Here is a 23,047-nt window from a genome sequence, read left to right as displayed (position 1 = left end):
AAAAGTATAGGGAAGTTCACATGAAATATGAAACATTATCAGTATCAATCTAGTCAGCCATACGGCAAACCACACTGTGTCTAACTGTTCTTCCTTTATAATCAGGCTTGCAGTGGTAAAAACTGTGCAAGAGCTCCCATTAAGAAAATAGTGAATCACATGTTTAATTAGAAGTTTGCTTGTCATGTATTTTTTGAACCCAGAATTAAATGTGAACATTTCTCTAAGTCTGATCTAACATATTTGATCGGATCGCCAACATTCTGTGGCTTACATGCATATAAAGCGCTTGCAGTGCTGCATTTGCTGATTCAGAGAGTCTATATAAATTAAGTGCATATTGATTTTTACTTTAGTGGTCATTCTGCCCACACTCACATGAAAGAGACAACTTGTTTCTAAGCAAGCCCAGGAGAAAAAAGGAGGAAAATAGCTACTGCCAAGAAAGTTTTTTTTTTTTTTTAGTAACAAAGAAAAACTTTGGAAGGAAATCACTGTAGCATTTAAACCTGTGCTTTTTAAAACGTATTTGCATCAAGAACGAAGAACTTTCAAAAAAAAAACATAATAGTGATACCCCTGATTGATAAATTGACTTCTTAAATAATATGAAATAACATAATATAGATATGCAATTCAAATCCACAAAAAATGTGTTTAAGAGCAATTTACCAAACAACTGTTGAACAAGCAGAACAGAAAGTTGAATATAAGCGTTAATCTCAGTGTTATCGTCCATCTGTATCGGACTATCTGATGGTTTTCTGACACTGTTTTGTTAATTGGGTCTAATTCACTCAAGCCTAATATACATTCCTGTTTATTAAATTGCCAGAAATAACAGGGAAATGCACAGATTTCTGTCAAATAAGGCAGCACAGACTTGTTGCGTTTACTGTGCATGGACCAATCATGCTATATGTAGCATTTAAACCCATGCTTTTAAAACGTATCTGCATCCAGAACAAATAACAAAACAAAATAGTGATACCCCTGATTGATAAATTGACTTCTTAAATAATATGAAATAACATAATATAAATATGAAATAACAACACAAGATAAAAAAAGCAAGTTGAAACACAAATTGAGTCACATTAAAATGTGTTAGGATCAAATCGTGAGCATCACAGAATAAAGTTTTCACAGATCTTAAGACGTGCAATCAACAACTAATGACAACATGTGTTTCAGTGTCAAGAATGGCAACATTGTTGGTCTCTGTGAGATGTCACATGGATCATATAGCATTACTGAGCTACCTTACACAACACCACATCAACACCAGTAATGCTCTAAGCCTTGCGTGACACAAGCAGGTGCTAGGTATTACTGGACCTTATAATATCTCAAAAGACTGAATCCATATCTTGTCCTAATTCCCAAGAAATACATATGAATGGGCCATGTGAATGCCTGCAAAACTAGTGTTCAAACATGTGTTCAACCTGTCTCACTGCTTCCTCTGTCCCGTTTTTGCTTGTAAAAGAATCAATGGGGCACAGATGTACACCACTGTGTTTACAAGTTCGTTTCAGGACGTAATGTCACAGAGGATTTACACACAGACAGGCGTTACAGAGGATTTCAAGCTACTGTATTCATAAATTTGAAATGAGGAAAGAAAAAGCCCAAACAATTCCCTTCTCTGTATCAGAGCTCTATCACAGTGTTTCACTACATGGTAAAAACTAATTTGTACATGCTGTGGCTATTCTTTTTATTAATAATATATTTTTCAAAAATATAAAATAAGGTAGAAGTTGTATTATGGTGGAAATCAAAGCATAAATCACATTTAGCTGACATTTGTCCCATAGATGCCATACTTGTTTTTGCATTTTCATCAATGCAAACACATTACAAGCTGGAAGACTGTTCATACTGGCAAACTATTCTATATCAATATATATTGTTTCTGTTTATAGTGTTTATATATTGTTTGCTTTGTATGAGTAAGCACATTGTGACAAGTGACGATCCAAAGCAAAATTCCTCATATGTGTCCTCATACCTGGCAAATAAAGCTGATTCTGAGTCTGATATAGGGTTAGGGCAAACAAATAAATCTTATCTTTGGTCCATGTAACGATATCTCAAAAAATATATCACCATCAGGCCAAAAAGTTACATTTTGTAACATGTAATGCATTCTGGTGCACTCCGAGTTGAACATAACTGTGTGTGTGTGTGTGTGTGTGTGTGTGTGTGTGTGTGTGTGTGTGTGTGTGTGTGTGTGTGTGTGTGTGTGTGTGTGTGTGTGTGTTGTGTTGTGGAGGGTGGGGGGGATTCTGAGCACATACATGCTCCCAAGAGGACAAGCCCGTTTCATTCTAATGACCCCATGGCTTTTTTTCTTTTGCGACCATAAGGACAAACCTACAATGGTAGAGCTTTATAAACGTTGTTTGTTTAGTCGAACGCTTTTGTGTTGCAAGGTGTAATGAACGTCGCAGGCTGCTGGAAAGGTTTTAGACTTTTAGTCCTGTTAATCCCTAAACCACACACTAACCCTGACTCAGCTGCTGCTCGCCCAAATAAGAATGATGTCCTAATAATGCCAATAACGGTGCCAATGGAGCTTGTGGTGCTCCATTACAAAGACTTCCACTTTTATTAGCTTTTCAGTCAGAAAAGGGAGAGACATCTGCATCTTTTTGTATTGTTTTCATTCAACGGTATTCAATTTACACTTACATACTTTAACCATAAACGTTCAACCAGACACAATCAATCTAAACTACTTGAAAAATACTTAGTTTTTTATTTAATCACTCAAAATAAAAAGAACAAAGACTGTGACTCTCTTAAACTCAAAGACAGGCCATAGAAAAAAATGCCTTGTTTGAAAAATGATTACAAAAAAATGATGCTTTTCACTGTCAACAGCATATTAAAAGTCTTAAAATAAGTGTGAGTGGAAAAGACATGACAGAGAGAGTGAGGTGGAATGCGAAAGAACAGTGTGCAGAAGACAGAAGGGGAAAGGAGAGACAGATCTATACATGTCAGGAAATAAGGTAGAAAAGGTTATTTACTTGACATTGATCTGTTGTAGCGGCAGCAGAGCTTGCCCTGTTTCTCTTTTGTTAACCTTTAAGCCAGAGTATACTCACAAATGACGGGGGAGTCAACTAACAGGTGTAAATTATGGATCAAAGGGGTTCACACTACCTCTGTCAATGACTGGTCCTATATAGTTACAGCCATGAAGAAATTTAAACTTCTATAAGGAAAATATATGTTATGTATAGGAGTATATTCTTTTAAAAAGCACAGCCAGTTGTGACACATTTCTGGATGTATTATTTTGTGCAGCACTTGTGTGTATGTGAGGTATAACCAGTTTTGGCAAAACAACTACCTGACAAAACATGGCAACAATTTTATATATCTATTCAGATCAACATTTTCAACCATTTTTTTTAATTAACTAATCTTAGGAGCATTGTCAACACTTCCCGTAGTTGTTTCCCAATACAGGCTGATCACCGCCATCGCATTAAAATGTGTTTTTTATGAAACACAAACAGGAAAGGACGAGTTAGTATCAACATCAACATTTTCACATCAATAGTATCTTAGAGTTAATGAAAGGAGCAGAAACTAAAACAGCAGAGCTCCTGCTGTGATACTGCTGGTAAATACTGTAGTGTTCAGTAAAGAAGATTTAAACACAAAAGACTGTTACACCATGGCTGAATGATTGTTGTGGAAAAACTGTAATTGCTGATGAATATTATTTAAGACTCAGTATCGACCAGCAACCAAAATGATGCTAGAGGATGACCTGTAGGTGAACCCTCTACCGGTATTGTTTAATTAAAAATTATTGTAAAAATATTAATATTCATGTAATGACCGACACGACTGTGTGAAGCACCATAGAAAATGGCTATTTAGATGTACTAGTGCAATATCTAATCATTTGAAAAGGCAAACGCCACCACTTTTTCGAATCACTTCCATCCTGTATGTGGAAATTAGCTTTTTCATGGATATTCAAAGGCAAAGTAAGCAACCACCATAAACTGATAACGGGCATGCTGTACTCTTGTGCTGCACATCAGCAGTGCCTGGCCCCAGCCCAGTGAGCACTTCCACACATCCATCATGTCTCTTTTTTAGTCCATGAAGATGGCACAGACCTGATGCACTGAATGAAGAACTATTTGTTCTTCCATATGCCAGTACTTGTAATCGGTTTCTCAGGATCCTGCCAAATTTTGCCCTTTGCCAACAAGGGCCACATGTTTCAACAAAGGAAAGTCTGGCATATGGCATGCTGATGATTTTGTAATTTGGGCTTTAGTAGAACAAATTCTGAAACCACTCAAGTCAGTACGAGCATTTTAGTTTTACCTCACTTTGTTTCCTCTGTTCTTCCTATGTTTCTTATATTTAGACTTAGTTAAGTTAAAATCATAAAGAAGACAAATAAGTGATGGCATTTAGCTAAACAATGTAAAATGATGTTAACATTATTGAATGAAGTAAAAGATTTATTTTACTTTCTTTCTTTCTGCCTAAACGCCCTCCCACCTTAGGGCATTGTGTGTCTGACTGCTGACACCAACAACCTCACACATCCTTCTACTTACACTGTTAAGGCATTTTAATTTCGAGTTGTTGGCTATTTTCACTGGCCTCACTAACTGACTGAAACTTAGCCAGTCTCACTGAGTTGGCAGGGCTGCTAAATAAACATGCATTGGTTGCTCAGGTTCACAACCTTCCCACAAGGCACAACCATGGGCTCTAATGGAAACATTCAATGTTGCGCTAAAAGCTGTTTTTTTCCCCCTCCTTTGTCACGGTCCCGAGTAAGACAAAAATGGCTGCATAAAGAAGCATGTAGGTACACATATATGGTAAATTATGAATACTCGACTAAATGCATGCCTTGCTTTGGCACACGGGTCATCAGCCCTATAAAAAAAGAAGAAGAAAAAAATATACATATTTTAATGTCCCTATACAGGTGCATGTGGAGGCACTTCAATCAGTCCATTGTGTATTCTGGTGACTCATTTTCAGAGGAAGTAGACCCATGGGGTGAGTTGACCCTAAAAGAGCCAGGAAATTTGTTTTTTTCCACCTGAACTTGGCTATATCTCACTTTCTAGAGGTGCCTGTCCCACTCACTCACTCTCAAGAACCAAGCCAATCTCCCTTTGTAAATAGAACTATGTTTTATAATTCCCCCTCTCTCTCAGATGACCATATCAATAATGCAGAGGAACCGCATCTGTCCAGAGCCATGAGATTATTTCTCTGATTTGGGCTGACAGTTATGGTAATAGTTTGGCAAACAATCTACTCGAGCAACAATGACCACAGATTACAGCTGTTTTCAGATCAAAGAGACTGCAGAGAGGCCCATGATTGATTGCTCACCAAGAGACAGAGTCAGGCAGTTCAGCCCCCCACATCTCACTTTTGCCTCTCTGGTGTGATAATGGAAAAATTCCTTCATTTCTAATCTTCCTGGGAATTGTGGTATATTTAAAATACCAAGTCAAATGTTAATATGACAACAGGTGAAACACTGTTTTTGTTTATGACTAAACAAGTGGCACAGTTGCTAGCTTGCAATGTGTTTAAGACTTATGCAAGGCACAATTAATACTTTGGTTTTAGTTGTTTACAAGTATTTAAATACTGTTACATATTGTCAGTTCTTTATATATAAACACTATCAACAAGGAAAGAAGCTAACCCTGCCGTTTAACAGTGTACAAATTAATATTACTTTTTGAAACTTTGTAGATATGCTAGCTTAGGCCAGGCTAACTGTATTAGCACGTCAATGAAAGGCTTGTGCTGCATGACAAAAGAAAGGGCAGCATTTCGGACTGAGACAATGAGTATGTTCACATGCACACCAATATTCCACTATTATGCCGAATATTACAATATTCTGAATTTGATACGGGTCATGTAAACATATTTCGTTTGGATATTCCGAATAAGGCGTTTTTCCGAATATAGCATTTTCCGATTAAGAAATGTGGGATATTCCGGTATTATTCAGGTTTTAGAGCCATTCTTTGGACATGTATACAGCTCATTTAGAATATGCGTCTCAATCAGAGTTTTTACCGCAGTTTACATCCTCTTTGCCTGTTTACTGTGCATTGCTATGGTTGCTTACAACAAGTCAACCAGCAAACAGTTTGCAAGGCTCCAGACCCGATAAGGAGAAAATCCTTCTTATCGGAAATCAATACTTTTAAATATTATTAAAGACTTTGATATCAACAGATTTTTGGATAAGCGCGCACACATCGCTACGCCGACCTGGTTGAAACTGGTCGAAGGACGCTGTGTTTGCATGGTCCAACAAGTCCTCCACCGCTGGTGAACTTTGAGAAAAATCGTATTTTGCACGGCTAAATGTAAACGGGAATATTAGTGGAGTATTAACTTTTCTTTAGCCATGTAAACAGCTTAGTCGGAATATCGTTTTTTTCGAAATAAGGGCAAAAACTGGAATATTACATGCATGTAAACGTAAAGAATGTCTTAATGGAACAATGTCTGGAATTCCATCAGATGCAAAATGAGGAAAATAACAATCAAGCCTTTCATAATGGCTGTAATTTTTATAAGGTAAATATTTAATGTTTACTAGGGCTGGGTATCGTTAAAAAAATTGGATAAAGGCTCCTTAACCAACCTAATAAAATCCATTGTAACAAAAAGATATTCAAATAGTACACAACAGATCTTTATTTTTTTGCTCCTTTTTAACTCAGTCAAGCCTCTCAAAATACCACAACACACGCGCATAGTTACTGTGCATAAGATTGTGACATCGCAAAACTTTATGAGTTAGATGAAAGATAGCATCAGTAGAAAACTACACTTTAAAATATAACTATCGTTCTTTCTTTTTTTTATTGGCGCCATTTGTGGTCAGTTCGTTGTTGAATACCTTTTTTTGGTAATAATTTCCTTCGATTTTATTCAAGTAATTTTTTATATATTGACAGTATACTAAAAGCAGCAGAAAGGCAAAACTGAGTACGAATTAATATGTTTACTCAATGCAAGTAATATTGTTATTGCGGTATTTGACAACATTATTGCATATTGCATATTTCCCTCATACCATGAAGCCCTAGATACTATGGAGGCAATTCGGTACACAGTCCTAGTATCAACCGCTTGTTGCATCGTTGACCTCCCTTTTCTGAGTATGAACTTTATAGCCACGACTTCCACTTTTTCTACTTAGAAAGTACTTTTGTTATGCAATCACTATGCAAAGCATACTATGCATGTCTTCATCTGCATTTATTTTTTATGTTTATTTATGGGATTTATCCTCACAATTACACCTGATATGGAATATGGCAGATTAGGATTTCCACCTAATTGGTTTTATTTAACCTTTACTGTATTTTGTTATCTCTAGTTTAGATGTCCTATGTGTACAGCACAGCCCTTTAATGTAAAAAACAAGGTAAAACTGACACACTTGCTTCATGCGCATCATTGTTTGCTGGTATGAAGAGGTTGTATCTAAATACCTTAGATATCCAACAAAGAGTCTCATTATATATTTACGACACAAAAGCTGTAACACCATTTGGCTAATACAAATTTGCATATTTATTAAAAAGGAGACATTTGTGATTAATGGCATCCAGCCATGTCACATGTGGACGAAGAAAAAAAATCATGGATCCTTGATCATGTAGAGTCAGTACGCTGCTGTAGTCTTCCAACACTGTTCTCTACCTTTGTATGAATTACTTTTTATGCAGTATTACACATTTAGAACCAGGTATGCAGCATTGCACAACACTGTTAGGTCACATTGTTTACTGTATAAATATGACGAAGCACTAGTCTTGTAATTTGAGCAACACACTTTTACACAACATTACATGAGAAGGCTGTATTAGTAACACACTAATTATAAGTTGGTAGACTGTATTGAACTGTAAAAAGCTGTGTAGAAATACAGGCTTGTCTACCCTTGATTCAAAGAGGAAAAAATAAAAAAAGAGAATAAAAAATTGTCTTGACGACAAGGACATTGTCAGATAAGTGGAGAAGGGCAGTCAGAGAGCTATTTAGAGTGACGGTAAATGGCCTTTTTACCATTTCAGCTACCCCTGCCCCCCTTCCCCCGTTTAGGGATGGCATTAGAGACTGCAGACTGACATACATTTTTTATAGCTTCATAAAGTCGTCCAATGACCAGGTCACCCTTCTCATAACTAGGGAGCAGAACGCTTGAAAAAAGCCATTCATCACCATGAAAGGGCCTGCTTGTCCAAGCGCCTTCAAACATGCACACAGTCTGGCAAGAGACGCTCAGCACAAATGCTAACGTACTTTTGCCACTAATGCCAGATGACCTTCTCACATCTATTAGCAGGCTGGCTGACGCAGAGGGCAGACACGAGCCCCTCTTGTCTCCTGCAAAGATTCCAATGACAAGGAATGGAAAATATCACGCATGATAATGGCTGTTGCCACCAACAAAGCAATATTTGCCATTTATTTAAACAATACAAGGTAATGTCAGGTGAATATTAAACAATCTGTGATTAATTATACACGCAAGCAATCTTTGTCTTCAAATATATTGCCCTGTAAATGAGTCGTTATTGTAGAGGTGCAGTTAAAGGTAATATAACAGAATAACATGGCATGCTTTTTTTAAATGTGTCCCCTTTGATTTGGCAAGCCAGAAGGACCTCCAGTGTAGAATTGGAACGTCCCTCACAGACAAACCATCAGACCACCAAACCCCATTAGTGGGCAATTAGTGACAGCTGGTGGGTTGTCAGCTTGGTAATGGCCTCAAAAGGAGTACCCATGGAATACAAAACTACCAACGGTGCTACGGTTTAAACCTGGGCGATAAAAGTCAAAACAGAAAGCTTGTGGTGTCGTATCTCCAGTTCCACATCTAAAAATGTACAAAACCATGTTAATCTGAGTTATTGCTGTTTTTAAATACATGGGATTAATACAATAATAACAATATAAAAAAATATATAAAACGAGAGCTTAAAATGTTGAACCTGGTGAAAATATAGATCTATTCAGCTAATCTCATTTCAACCAAAGGTGTGCTATTTTAGTGCCCTACCAGTTCCTTCTCTTGTTGGCCTTTCATTTCAAAAGCAAGGGCTAAAGTGTGAGAGGCACAAGAGGTGGATGGGCAGAGAAGAAGGAGGAGGGGTGTGGGGGGTGTGGGGGGGGGGGGGTGGTTGAAGTAGTTTAATAATTTATTTAAGAGGGAAAGAAGGCAGCCAAGGGGAACAAATAGTGTTTCTCCCAGAACCAAGCCCTTCTGACCCCGGCCCTGCGTACCTGAAGCCCAAGCCCCATCGCATTAGTGAAATTCTTATTTGATGGCATTTTAATATTCTGCCTTGATGACTTTTTAGCAACATTTACTTTCTGAGGTCTCGAGCGCTTCCCCCAGAGGAAATGAAACATGTCAAAACCCATTACGAAAAAATCAAAATTTAAATACCTCAGCCGTGTTAACGGTAATACACACAATCCCCACCGCTCAGAGGCAAGGCTCACAAACACTCATCTGCTTGCCGGCTCGTAATGAGTCTGTTTGATGGGTAAGCGATTTGTGGGTCACCGAGCATACGTTACAGATCCAATTTAACCCTTGATTGCTTGTACGCTGGAGGACCTGGGAAAACGTGTTATTGAAATTTAATACCAGATCATTTCTTCTTCCTCCCATGCAGGGACAAAGGTATGCTTACATGACTCCTTCGATGGCCTGTGCAGATGGGGGAGGCAGTGGGAAATGCAACCAAGGAAGAAAAGGGAGAGACGAGACAAGAGAGAAAAACAAAGACAATTTTATGCATGAAGGCAATCTTTGCCTCATCTGCAGGTCTTGCTAAACACCAATCCAATTAGCCCCTGACGGCGCTACACTGAGCACCAACTCAATTGAGAATGGGTTTTCCAGCATGTGATATATCACTTTTATAATAATGTTTATTGCTGTTGATTGTCAGCGTTGACACTCAAAAAAGATGATGACTGATTCAAGGAAATGGAGATCCGGCCCTTCTTGAAGTAAATAGCCACGTTATTGGGCAGGATACCCTGAGATGACAAACATCAAAAGGTACCCTGTGCAGATTTCTTGTAAACAATGTTAACATTATGTGCTTCTAACCTTAAGAATTGTGTGTGTCCTTAAAGACAAATAAACATGGCAAATGTTTCCTTTCCGAAGAAACATTTGCAAACGTGCATTGTTTACATCCATGTTAAGAAGGCATAATGTATAAAGCATGGCCTGATTTTTAGTTTCAAAAATTCAAACAATGAACTACAATAGGATGTGAAGAAGTTACAGTTTTAACATTGTGTCAAAGACATCTACGTATAATGTTGCAGAGATATTTACTGAAATGCGCATGCTAACCAGTTAGCCCCGGCTGTCCTGTCTTGTAATACTACTTGTAGCCCAAGAGGCAGTAGTACTGAGTCATAGTAGAAGCAGCAGTAGCAGAGCACGAGATATGATGATAAAAGGGAGACAATAATACAAATATCCCTCTATAGTGCCTCTTGTGGTCAAAATCTTATACCTTTGGATAGGGCTGCACGATTATGGCTAAAATGATAATCACGATTATTTTGATAAAAATTTTGATTGCGATTATTTGTTGATTTTAACCAAAACAAATTTTATCGTCCATAGGCTATTTATAACTGCGAGAGGGAGTGTGATGGACGCTACTCACAGAGAGACGGCGGATCACTATGAACGGGTCCAGCACGGGTCGAATGGCGGATACACACGTCGTGTGTATAAAACGTCTGTATCTTCACTGCGCTGCATGTTTATGAACTATGATATTCTCGCAATGGGTCACATCTCTGGCCCAGGTCCAGGTCCAGGTCCAGGTCCAGGAGGCTCCGTCTCACGCGCTATTACTCTACCAACTGAAATTAGTTGCATTCAATAACTTCTTCTGTGTTCTTCGTCGTGGCGGCCGCGATAGCAGAGTTACCAGCGGAAACCCTGGTACAAATACAGGTTTGCCTCTCATATTTAACAATATACAGCTGTGTTAATTAAAAAATTAAAACTGTAGACAAATGTCAGAAGTGTGGACCGGGCCGCTGTGTGGCCGGGCGCGGAGAGTAGACGAGAGAGAGTAGAGGAGAGATTCAACACAGGCACGACTTTACAGACAAAATGGGTCATTAAGCGCAAAATTAAACCATATCCATATAAACAGCATTGCAGCGGATGCGAGGACATTAGCGCCGGTGCGTCCTATAGGAGCTAACAGCTAACAGACGCTACTAGCACCGACTAGCACTGGTCACTGCTGTTGTCTGAAAAACAACAGAAGGGACAAAATGTTGCGTTTACTGGTAAACCTTGAGACCGACATATAACCAACTGCTATCTGTTGAATGTAAATGTAAATGTGCTGTATTTATATAGCGCTTTTCTAGTCTTAATGACTACTCAAAGCGCTTTTACATCATACAGGATACATTCACCATTCACACACATTCATATACTGTGGCCGAGGCTGCCGTACAAGGTGCCACCTGCTCATCAGATATACACTCATACACATTCACACACCGATGCGCAGCACCGGGGGCAACTCGGGGTTCAGTGTCTTGCCCAAGGACACTTCGACATGGGACTGCAGGGCAAGGGATCGAACCACCAACCTTCCGATTGGCAGGCAACCGCTCTCCCACTGAGCCACAGCCGCCCCTGAGTTCCGTTACTCTGTCCTCTGTGACTGTCTACATCTTGAAACTAAGCTGCACGGGGTGCAGTGAACTACTCTGACTGGCTCATGATCAGACGGTTAGTAGCGGTAGATTGGCTTTGCAAAAAACCCGGAGCGTTCAATGAAATGACGCTTTAAAAAAAATAATCGCTCGATCACGCAAATTTGATCGTGGGAAGTCAAAATCGTGATCGCGATTAAAATTCGATTAATTGTGCAGCCCTACCTTTGGATACTAAAAATAAAATGGCTGTTGGAACTGAGCAACTCTTCTTTCAGAACAACAAAATTTTGTTCTACAAAACCAACGCAGTGGCATCGCAAAGATTTTAGAGGCTGTATATGTGTGCAGTATATGCATCCATAAAGGACTGAGTATTTCAAGCTGAATATTTTAGAACTTCTCAACAGCCATTTAGATCAGTGTATAAATAAGTTATCCTTCAACTCCAGAACGGTTGTTTCAAAGATTTAGGGTGACATGAACTCTTACAAACTGTTCCAAATTACTGTTATTGAATTGGATCTAATGTATTATGATTTTATTTACAAGAAACACTTTGCTTACTCTGATCTGCATAGTCCAATCAACCAAACTGCATCCCAGACAAAAGATGGGAGAAATTAAAAAATGTTTTAGCATTTTTTTTGGCAAGCAACAACATTGAGTTTAAAGTTCATGACAATAAACACTTTGCCATTCTTTTTTTCAGAATTGTGGTAGTAAGAGAGGGGAGTTGCGTGTGCTGCTGAAGTATCGTTGAGCAAGACACTCAGCTTACACATGATTAGTGAATTAGTATCATCCCTTACTTATTAACTACTATTGGCTGAATCCTTTTTGTTAGATTTAATTTCGGGAAAATCTGAATAATACGAGAGCTGTGAATGAACTGAAGACTTATTGGTAAGGGGGCTAATTGAGAGCTCAAGTGAGCAGTCGACAGGCTGGCATGGCTCATTCACAGTATTTGGCATTAGACTCGGCTGCAGTGAGAGAATAGAGTGCACTGCACCATTCGTGTGTAACCAAGATTTATGCTAATGTCCCCCTGCATATGCTTAGTCTACATATCTATATTAAACTTAATAGACTGTTACATTGCTTCTTAACCTCAGCTTCCATACATGATTACCTTTTCTGATTTCTTTGCAAAATGGCATATAAACACGGGGCATGGATTTTATCAGCGTGTCAGTGAGTTTGTTTCCAGTGACAGCCCATGGCTCTCATAATCATTTTGATACTTTGGGGACTTTATCTAGAATGCTTGCCTACGTGGCTACAGTTAGTATGTCACACTGTACATTTCCAACAAAGCTGAGCAGACTCTTAGACTTTGTACTCATTTGCCCAGGAGGTGTCAGTGATTAAAATCGTTTGACACAAATACTGTCCTTCAAGTAATTCTGAGTCATTATATGTATTCAGCAGCACTTTCTATAAAAATGGAAAACTATTTTTTGGGGTTTAAAATACTTAAAGTAGCCAAAATACTTTAAATATTACAATAATTACATCATATTAAATACTATAAAAAAGGACCATGTAATGTGTAATGTAAGGTTTTGATCACAGTGACAAACCTACAGATAATTACTACCAATTAGGGCTGTAACGAAATAAAAAAAATAAAAAACGAAATTGCGACACACCATTTCCAACTCCCAGAGTTATCCTTTTTGTCCAAATCCAGTGCTACCACATCTTTAACTTACTAGTAGTCCTTTTGATGCCTAATCCCTGTTTTGTATGGTAAATTTAGCTAACTGTACAGAGGGCTTGGTGGGTAACTCTTACGTTACCCACCAAGAATTACATTAGCATTAGCTACTTGTCAATCAGCACCTTTATAGCAGGTACAACAGCACTTTTCATCTTTGTTCCTCCTACAGCTTGGGAGGGAAATTGTTACCAATATTTTTATGTCTCATTCCAACGAGTTAATGAACTACTGAAACAAATTTGGAAACATTATTTTAAGGTACAAAAGAATCTTTGGTGTTGGATCGATCAACATTGAAATCAATGAATATCAAAAAAATAAGTTATCTGTTGTTTTACTGTGTTGCAAACTGGAATGTAATCAATGACAAAACAATGCCATGTTGCAGAAAAAATGTTTTATTATTATTGCTCTCTTTATAATGGACATGTAAACAGGAAACTGCTTGGTAATACGTTTGCCATGTCATCATCATGAATGTTGTATTAACAGCTTGTTGCACTGCGCCCAAGTTGCAAAATAATGTTTTCATGCAGGTTTAAATTAGCGTTGTTTATGTCTTTTTGGGAGTGTTGAACTGATGAGCTTTATGGCAAAAAATAAATGTGTTTTAGTTAAAGACACCTCAGTGTTATGCTGACTATTTGAGGTTATGAGAAATTTGCAAATTGGATTAAAATATGGAAGATTACTTAGTGCTATGTAGTGGAGAAACTCTGGTAGTACACAGTTTACCAACAACTTATCAATACAGGGAAAAAAATTATTATCCTGCAGAATATTTGACTCTATTTATCCACTGGTATCCACTGTAAATGTTGTAATTCCAAGCTGACTATAACTGCTGTCCTTTACAATGAAGAAAGATACATTTTACAGTGAAGATACAGTGAAAATTATATATGTCAGATTGTTGTTAAATGTAAAACTGTCAGACTAAGTCTCTTAGTAAGTAAGTAAGTAAGTCTTACTAAGTCTCTGTCAAATTTTCATGTGGGTATATTTTGGGAGCATAGTGCTGGTGAGATAACATTTTCCAGAGGTGCAGAGAATAGCATTCACATTACATGCATCCATTTGGCATTCTGGTGATCCGCCCTGTACCAAAGTTGGAGGAGAGCTGCAGAAGGGATGTGCCATTGGCGAGCCAGTACTGCAATTTTGGTGTCAAGGATGACAATGCTTAGCACTGTTAACCATCTGCCGATTAGACAAGTTTGACAGCATTGCATTTTCAGTAGAAAATACAGTTGTAATCAAGCCAGAGCTACGTAAGTGAGCCAACATATAAACTGATGTGTGATTCATGACATACAGTGAACCTGGTCCAAAAGTGCCTTGCCACTTCCTCAGCACACAGTGAATTTGACTGTTTTGTGATTTGCACAAAAGTGCTGTGTAATTGTATGGCATGTGTGATTTATTAAGAGAGATGAAAGCAATAATTGACCAGTTTTTGACGTGGTTCAATCACAATATAGATAATCAATATGGATATGTACAGGGATACTGTGTCAAATTTAAATGTCTACATATATACATACACACACACACACATACTTACACACACACACATATATATATATATATATATATATATATATATATATATATATATATATATATAATATAAGGAAGCCTGTAAAGAAGCGCGGGCTTTGGAACAAGAACTACAGGAGGGAGAGGAGATTACCATGTCCCAGAGAATTACTGCCCCACAATTCCGAGATGTGAGACCCAACTTGGGCCAACTGTAAAGCCAGTTACGAGATGAACTGCAGCTGGACCTGACTGGGGAGGTGCGAGAGCAAATGAAGGCCCTCTCAGCCAACCTAATGCAAGAGGTTAGGATGCAATTGACAACAAGGGAAGCGCCATCAGCCCCAAGCGGCCGACCCACGACCAGTTCGGCAGTTCCAACGTATGTGCCTCAGGTAAGGCCCCAACAAGTGTCTAGGTCGGCCTACCAGTGGGATACAGAGGGCCCATTTGTTGGTTCTGTGGCGAAGCTGGACATGTGCAACGTTGGTGTCCGCGCAGACCATCCAGGAGGCGGGATGTTTAATCCCCCCTACCACTGAGGGCCAAGTAGAAGGGGCTGTTAGACAAGAGGAAGGGTCTGTGTCTGCATTGATCGGTGAGCGCCCTGATGTTGTTATCAAGATGAATGAGAAGGCAGTGCCATTTGTGTTAGATACAGGGTTGCAGGTTACTCTTCTAAGTGAGAGTTTGTTTAAAAAATACCTAGCAGGTACCTGTTCTACCAATACTGCATAGGCCCCCTGGTTGACTCTACATGCGGTAAATGGCTTGAAAATTCCCTATATTGGTTATGCTCAGGACAGGTACCCCTACATTCTAGTTGTAACGGACCTGTTCTCTAAGTATGCCCTTGCAGTGCCAATGGGAGACCAGTCTGCGAATACCACAGCCCAGGACTTGTATAACCACCTTACCCAGACCTTTGGCTGTCCCGAAGGGATCCTGAAGGATTGGGGGGCATCGTTTGAGTCATCACTGATGAAGGAACTGTGCCAACTCTACGGCTGTCAAAAGAGCCGCACTACCGTCTATCACCCTCAGAGAAATGGAGCATGTGAGAAGTTCAATCAGTCTCTGTTGGGACTGTTAAACTCGGAGGAATTCAGCCAGGCAAAGTGGCCAAGTCGACTCCCCACTCTCGCACAGGCATACAACAACACCATACACAGTACCACCGGGATGACACCACACTACATGGTATTTGGGAGACATGCCAGGTTGCCTGTTGACTGGGCAACTGGTATGAAGCCTATAACTGAGCCCCATACCCTGTTGGGATGGGTTAAGAGGCACCAAGAAGCTTTGAATCATGCCTAACAGATGGTAACCAGGCATACCCAACAACGGCAGGACCAGGATCGGGCAGTTACAGCTGTGGTAGACTGACGGAGGTGCAGATGAACGCGTGTTGGTGCAGATTGGAGTACATCATCAGAGGCCGAAGTAGCAGGGGGACGCAGCCACCTGAATGGAGGATTCAACGCCGGTGTACAGATAAGTAAAGGAAAGTCCTCTAGCTGCCCGCTTTGAACGTGTGGGAAAGAACTGTCTAGTGTGTTGTACTTGACTGAGAGCTGCCTTCATTCTCCCCCAGTGTCTGCAGTGTGGTGAATCGCAACGCGGAGTGGCATTGGGGAGAGAAGCACAGGCTACCCTCGGCGGAATCAACCGCTACTTTTGGGACCTACGTATCGAACAGACTGTCACAGGGATTTGGGAGTTGAGACAGGAAGATCATGCTGACATTTTCAGCCTTTAGTTTTTATTACCTGTTTCTTAATGACGGAAGAACTGTTTTAGTCTTTATCTAGTCATTTAAAATAAAGTGCTAAATTAAGTAGCGGTCTGGTCCTGGTCTATTTTTGTCAGTAGAAATAATTGCTGGTTTTTCTTAAACGTCAACTGCCATATGACAAGTTGCCTTTTTCCTGACTTTAGAGATTGCTTCGTCCAAATCTAAATAAATCTTTAATTTTCCTATTTGTCTTCATTAGAAAACTTAGTTGATTAGTTGACAATCAGTTGTTTTGGTCTTAGTCAACTAAGGTTTCATTAGTCAATGTTATTCTATTTAATGCGGACTGACTCATTTCCACAAACCTTTTGAGCATTTCTCTGGTAAAGACAAGATTTAAAGTGGTGCTTTTGCATGATTATTTATGGGGAAAATAAGCTTAACAGATTGGTTGATTAAAACTAATCAATTAGTCTGCAAACTCATATAAGTTGACTAAGAATGGCTTTAGACGAGGACAGCCCTACAAAACTGATGCCCATGTTTCCAAGTGTCTGAAAATTTAAACAATTAGTGGTAATATAATCACTTAGCAGTGACTGGAAAAACTGATTGATTCAGTAGTATTCTATGTATGTGTAAAAATATACTAGTTACTTGACTGTCATTTTGACGTTTTACTAAAAAGGTTGTCTTTTTCTGAAATAACTTGTAGAATAACAGTACTTGATACATCTAAAGATAAAAAGGGCTTTAACAGTGTTGATGGTGTCTATACGTCAAGCTGCAGGAAGCCACTTAAGTGGCATGCAAAGCTGACCAGAGCTCCACTTGCCCTAAACAGACCCTGGGCTCTCACTTTACACACCATACACTTTCAACTCCCTTTCCCCCCACATTATCCATTTTGCCAGGCTCTTGACTTACAAATTGCTGCTTTAGATTTGGTTTCATTGTAAAAGCTTTCTAGGGAAAAAGGAAGAAACATTTGGGGGAAAAAAGCCCACTCAAGACACTCATGTCCCCCATGCAATACAGCAGAACTGGTCTAACAGTCAGCACATTGTTTTCGCTTGTCCCTCAAAGTACTAACCTCAGCGCTGTCAATAACCTTTCTATCCATTCTCTAACCTTCCCATCTTTTCAATCTACTTGGAAGACTTCCAAGAACCATGAAAAAAGTTCAAATGCTTTGGACATAAGCCCTCAATAGCTCAGCCTAATTCCCTCTTTAAATGTAAGACAAAAATATCAGGGCTCTTTAGCATGCCAATGCGACTGCACAGAGAGCAGTGTTCCCAGTGGACGGATGACAGAAGAAGGACAAGTCCTTACTCGGCATAAAGAGGCGGTGTGTAGAGAAAAAACATTGAGCAAAGAAACTATTTGTGGTGATACACATGCACACAATGCCGCACACAGTATTTTAATACACAGATATTGAAACAGTTACTGAAACATACGTGTTCACTCCGCTACAAAAGGTCCAGTACATAATAATATGCTTTATCACATAACATATCTCAGCACCAAAAGTCAAGGTCTCATCTTGTAAATGTTTTAATCGGCTCCAGAACATTTACCCGTTGGTTCAGATTTACTATCGTCACAGCAAGCTTTTAAAACTCCAATCTCACTGAAAGCAGAGAAAGCCCTTTTTTTTCTACCTAAAATCTAAAATACCACTTCACTCAACAGCCTTGTACATTCCATCACACTCACCATGGCAAAGAATTAAAAGAGTAATCCAATGAAATATTAATTAAATTATTGGGTTTTCACTTAAGTGCACCATTTTCATAATTGTTTCATAAATTATATTTTCCAGTACATTGGCTTTAGATGGATAATTAATTTCTGGCTTTACCCTTTTCAATTTGATTTCGTTTATGGAAACTGCCGAATGCAAAATATGTTTGCATGTATGTTTGTTTTGATATACAGATTTAGCAGAGCTTTTAGTCATGCCAAGATGTGATATATAAACATATACACAATAAAATAAAATAATTTAATATTTAACATGGAAGTACAGAGAATCAAGAGTGTTGTGACCAAAAAGACGCATAGTACAGTGATAAAGAGGATTTTGTCGTAACAATAAACATTTAGTACAATACTTAGAGCTGTATCTGCATGCTTCAAGATGATCTAGAACTAGATGAATTCAGCTATGGACCAGTCAGTGTGGATCCATATATGATATAATAACAATATATACATATACAACAATATAACAAAGCAAGGTATAATGTGTAATGGGTCACTCATAGTTACGAATGCAGTATCATTGCTCAGCTGTGCTGTTCCTTCGACCTGAATGCTAATATCCCATGTAAATAGAAGACATAAGTAACAGATAAATAGTAATAGATAGCTGAACAAAAGCAAGCCTAACCTAAATTGAATCATAGTATAGAAGTGATCATACATGATATTTTGTTGGTCAGTCAGTGTTGAAATTTGAATGAAGCATTATCATTATTCATCATTATCAATCAATCAATCATTATCAATATCATTGTTCGTTTTTAAAAGTGTTTTAATTCGTATTTTTGGGATCCTGTTTTGTAATGTTACTATACAGGTGTCGTGTTGCACTCTCATCTGAACAGATTTCTCTAACTCAAAGAACTCTGAATTGTAGCTTAACACTTCCACAGCCAACCTAATAAAACATTAGGTTTATATTTCGGCTTGAGTCCATAAATACAGTAAATGGGTATGAAGAGAATGAAGACTGAGAGAAGAGGAACTAAAGGCTCAGTAGCAACGAATAGCTCTGGTTAGCGGTTAGCTCCAGTTAACCCAAATTATAAAGATTAGGTCGAACAGTCTGCTGCGGGGAGGGTAAACAACCAAACTGATAAGTGACGTTCAGGGCTTTCCCAGCGGTGGGGCCACAGCGTTTCTACTGTTTATCAGTACAGTTAATCTGGCAAATCACAACACAACAAGCAGCGTGCTAGACTAGCCCCTGAGCCTGAAGTGAATTGTTACGCTGTGTGAGAGAGAGAGAGAGAGAGAGAGCGAGAGCGAGAGCGAGAGCGGGAGAGAGAGAGAGAGAGAGAGAGAGAGAGAGACTGGAGACCGTTGAGTCTGAGTGCACTATGAAATTACATTGTTGATTGGGGGAAAAAAGTAATTTACCTACCTGGACAGGTCTTACTCTACCTGGGCAGGGTGCCCAAGGAGAACCTATGTATGGGAAACACTGAAATGTATTTATATTTTCGAAACATCGGTGCTTACAGTCAAGTTATGTCAAACAACAAAATATACATCTACACAAGTGAAATGAGAAGAAATTCAGCTTTCCTCTCACTGTTTTCAACAGTTATAAACTGACAGTTAACAAGAAGACAGTGAACTGACAGACATCAAACACGCACAAAAAGATATGTCTTCATACACACACATAGTCGGTTCCTCCATATTTGTCTTGTGACATTTCTTGCGGCTAAAAATGGCAGCTCAGTAGCTTTAAAAACTTGTTTAAGTGAGCCCGTATTATCATTTCTGAAGGCAAAGACAGAAGGCAAATTATGCCGAGCACGGTCCTTTGGTCCCTCTGACTCAAAAACATGTGCTCTTCCATGAGCTTGCTGCCATATGCCGCTGGAAAATGTCACCAGTAAAAGCCATAATGATTCACCAGGTTGAGATCCACATTTGATATTCCTGTATTTTGTATATTGAGACCTGCATCGCATACTTTGGAGATGTATATGTTGCCCAGCAGTGAACAGAAGACAATCATAATCATTGGCCTTTACATCTAGAGGCAGGCGCAGGTTTGTCAACGCCACAGTTCTTAACATTAACGGTCCTCTGTGGAGAGAGTGGACAGCTTCAAGCATCTTGGTGCCCACATCACCGAGGGCCTGGCCTAGGCGCTGCCTTCTGACCCAGTGGTGAGAATGGCAAGGCAGAGACTGTTTCACCTCAGATGCCTGAGCAAATTGCAGGTTATCTCCTCAAATACTGAGGATTTTCTACTCCTGGATCATTGAGTTAAGGGGAACATCACTGACTGGTATTGAAACAGCACAGAACAAGACCCCAAGTCCCTGCAAAGAGGGATTTGTTGGGCTGAACATACGATAGGCAATGCACCTACCCTGCCTAAAAATTTAATCGCAAACATGGGTGAATCGAGGTCACAATTTATCGTGCTGACCTATTCCAAAGAATTAACAAGAATTCAAGAATTAACTCAGATTCATAACCAGTTCCAGCCTTCTCAGTAACATAAAACTAATAATAATAATAATAATAATAATAATAATAATAATAATAATAATAATAGTAAAACATTGGTTGCTATTTGTCAGTAATTACAAGTTTACTGAAAATCTGCGTTAGAATCTGAGTTATAATCAAAATTTAAACTTGAGTAGAAGTTACACAGATCTGTACATCGTTTATTTGACAGGGAAGAGTATGACACTCCTGTCAGAGCCCCCACCGGCCTCGCAGGTACCCTTAACCAAGAGGTTATCCTCTAATAAGGTAGCAGAAAACTGTAACTCCACAAGGCTATTAGTGGTACGTGATGGAAGTGCCAAAAAAGTGCTGAAAGTAACTAAGAAATATCTGGTCAACTTAATAGATCCCATACTAAAACATCTGTCAAATTGTAAATCATCACAACAGAGAAGGAGTTGGAAGAACTTAAACTGAGAATATACAACTCAATATACTCGCATTGTGGGCACAGCCCGAGGTTACTGTACTGTAAAAAATTTGCATCAGTTGTCCTAGCATACTTAAATTGTGGAACATGTGAACAAAATATACCATTTAAATTAAGGTAGACCGCCAAGGACATGTGAGACAATCAGAAATTCAATAATGTCACCACTAAGATATCTGCTTCATCTTACAGTGTCCTTGAATAATCCCCCTGACATTTCTGTGAATGCTTGAATAACAGGAACATTTAAATAGAAGTGACACCTACAGATTATTATTTTATAATTGGTTTTGAATATCGGAACATGGGTCCTTCGTGACCACTCTGCTCAGATAGCACTAAAATCTGCTTACATTTTAAAAGAGTGCTACAATTTGCATGATGGCCCACTGTGGAGTACAAAATGCAGGTGGGAGTGATAATAGCCTAGTTTTAATCAGAAAACTGGCAATCCAGAACAGACAGTCTAATGCAGAAGGTATAGCAACGTACATGTTAACATAGAGTATTTTCTGACTACAACCTGTATTTAGCATAGCAACAAACGATCATCCACATTTTGGAGGATTGTGTTGTTACACACTGACTTTAAAGGTTTAAAGTAAACTATGGGGTTTTCCGAAAGAGACAATTTGGCAGTCAGGAGCTCTGAATAATGGAATTTTTGAAATGGTTGAAATCTGTGTTTTCATTATTCGTGCAAGGGCAAAAAAGAGCGAAGAGAGCGAGAAAGGCAACACTATTCTGCGTGTTAGATGAGGGAGCTGTGCTGTTATCTGCTGATCCCAGAACTTCCCTTGGAGCACCGGAGTGGGTCTGTATCACGTAGTGCACCCTGCACTGGGACTGTGCAGCCTGCTGACAGGAAAGCTCGATTAGCGAGCCACAAAGAGGCCAATATAGAGGAGCACTTCCTCAGCCAAAGGGGGTTCGTCCGGAGAACACGCTCCAACCCTCTTTCCTGACAGGGGACAGTGACTAACACACACTGGCTGGCCCACCTTGGGGATTGCATGATGGATTGGGATTTGGTTTCTCCGACACATGTGCATGCATGAATACCAACGTACAACACAACACATACAAAAAGCCATGTAAATAAATACATAGACCCTTTTTTGACAAGAAAGGGATCTTTATGCCATTATTAAAACACCACTACTAAATTGATTTGGAAAGTAACAAAGTTTATGTTCTTCAAAGAATACTGGCAGTTATCCAGAGAAAGAGATGAGTATGTTTGGACTGGCCCCAGCCCTGCGCGTGCTGCCTTCACTCAGACAATGGGATGTAGATGTGGAAGTGGGCCTGGGCCAGATGAGGAAAACAAGATAGCAAGGGTGGGATGAGGGGTGGAGGTGCACTAAGCACAGACTGGTAAGCTGTTATGGGACCCTGTGGCGGAAGGGCATTGTTCAGCAGAGGAAAAACACAACAACAATAAAAAACAACTCTTCCTGAATCTTTTTATATGATTATGTAGAGAACAATTGAGTGGGTGGGATCCGCTACTTTGAGGATATTGAAAGAAGCCTCTCCTTTGAGACTTGGAATGATCCTTTCACACCTTACTCTGGAA

The 23,047-nt window shown here is 39.2% G+C and overlaps 1 long non-coding RNA gene across 1 annotated transcript; it reads left to right on the top strand.

Moving 5' to 3' along the window:
- Positions 1–6,329: 6,329 nt before the first annotated feature.
- LOC116694506 (uncharacterized) lies at positions 6,330–22,860 on the top strand. The gene is made up of 3 exons (XR_004333197.1): positions 6,330–6,513; positions 15,402–15,408; positions 22,851–22,860. It is a non-coding gene; the product is annotated as an uncharacterized LOC116694506 (long non-coding RNA).
- Positions 22,861–23,047: the final 187 nt, after the last annotated feature.

The sequence above is a fragment of the Etheostoma spectabile genome, chromosome 8 (genome assembly GCF_008692095.1).
Source record: "Etheostoma spectabile isolate EspeVRDwgs_2016 chromosome 8, UIUC_Espe_1.0, whole genome shotgun sequence".
NCBI classification, from domain to species: domain Eukaryota; kingdom Metazoa; phylum Chordata; class Actinopteri; order Perciformes; family Percidae; genus Etheostoma; species Etheostoma spectabile.
Note: the sequence above shows the minus strand (reverse complement) of the source record. Positions and strands in the feature narration are given on the sequence as shown.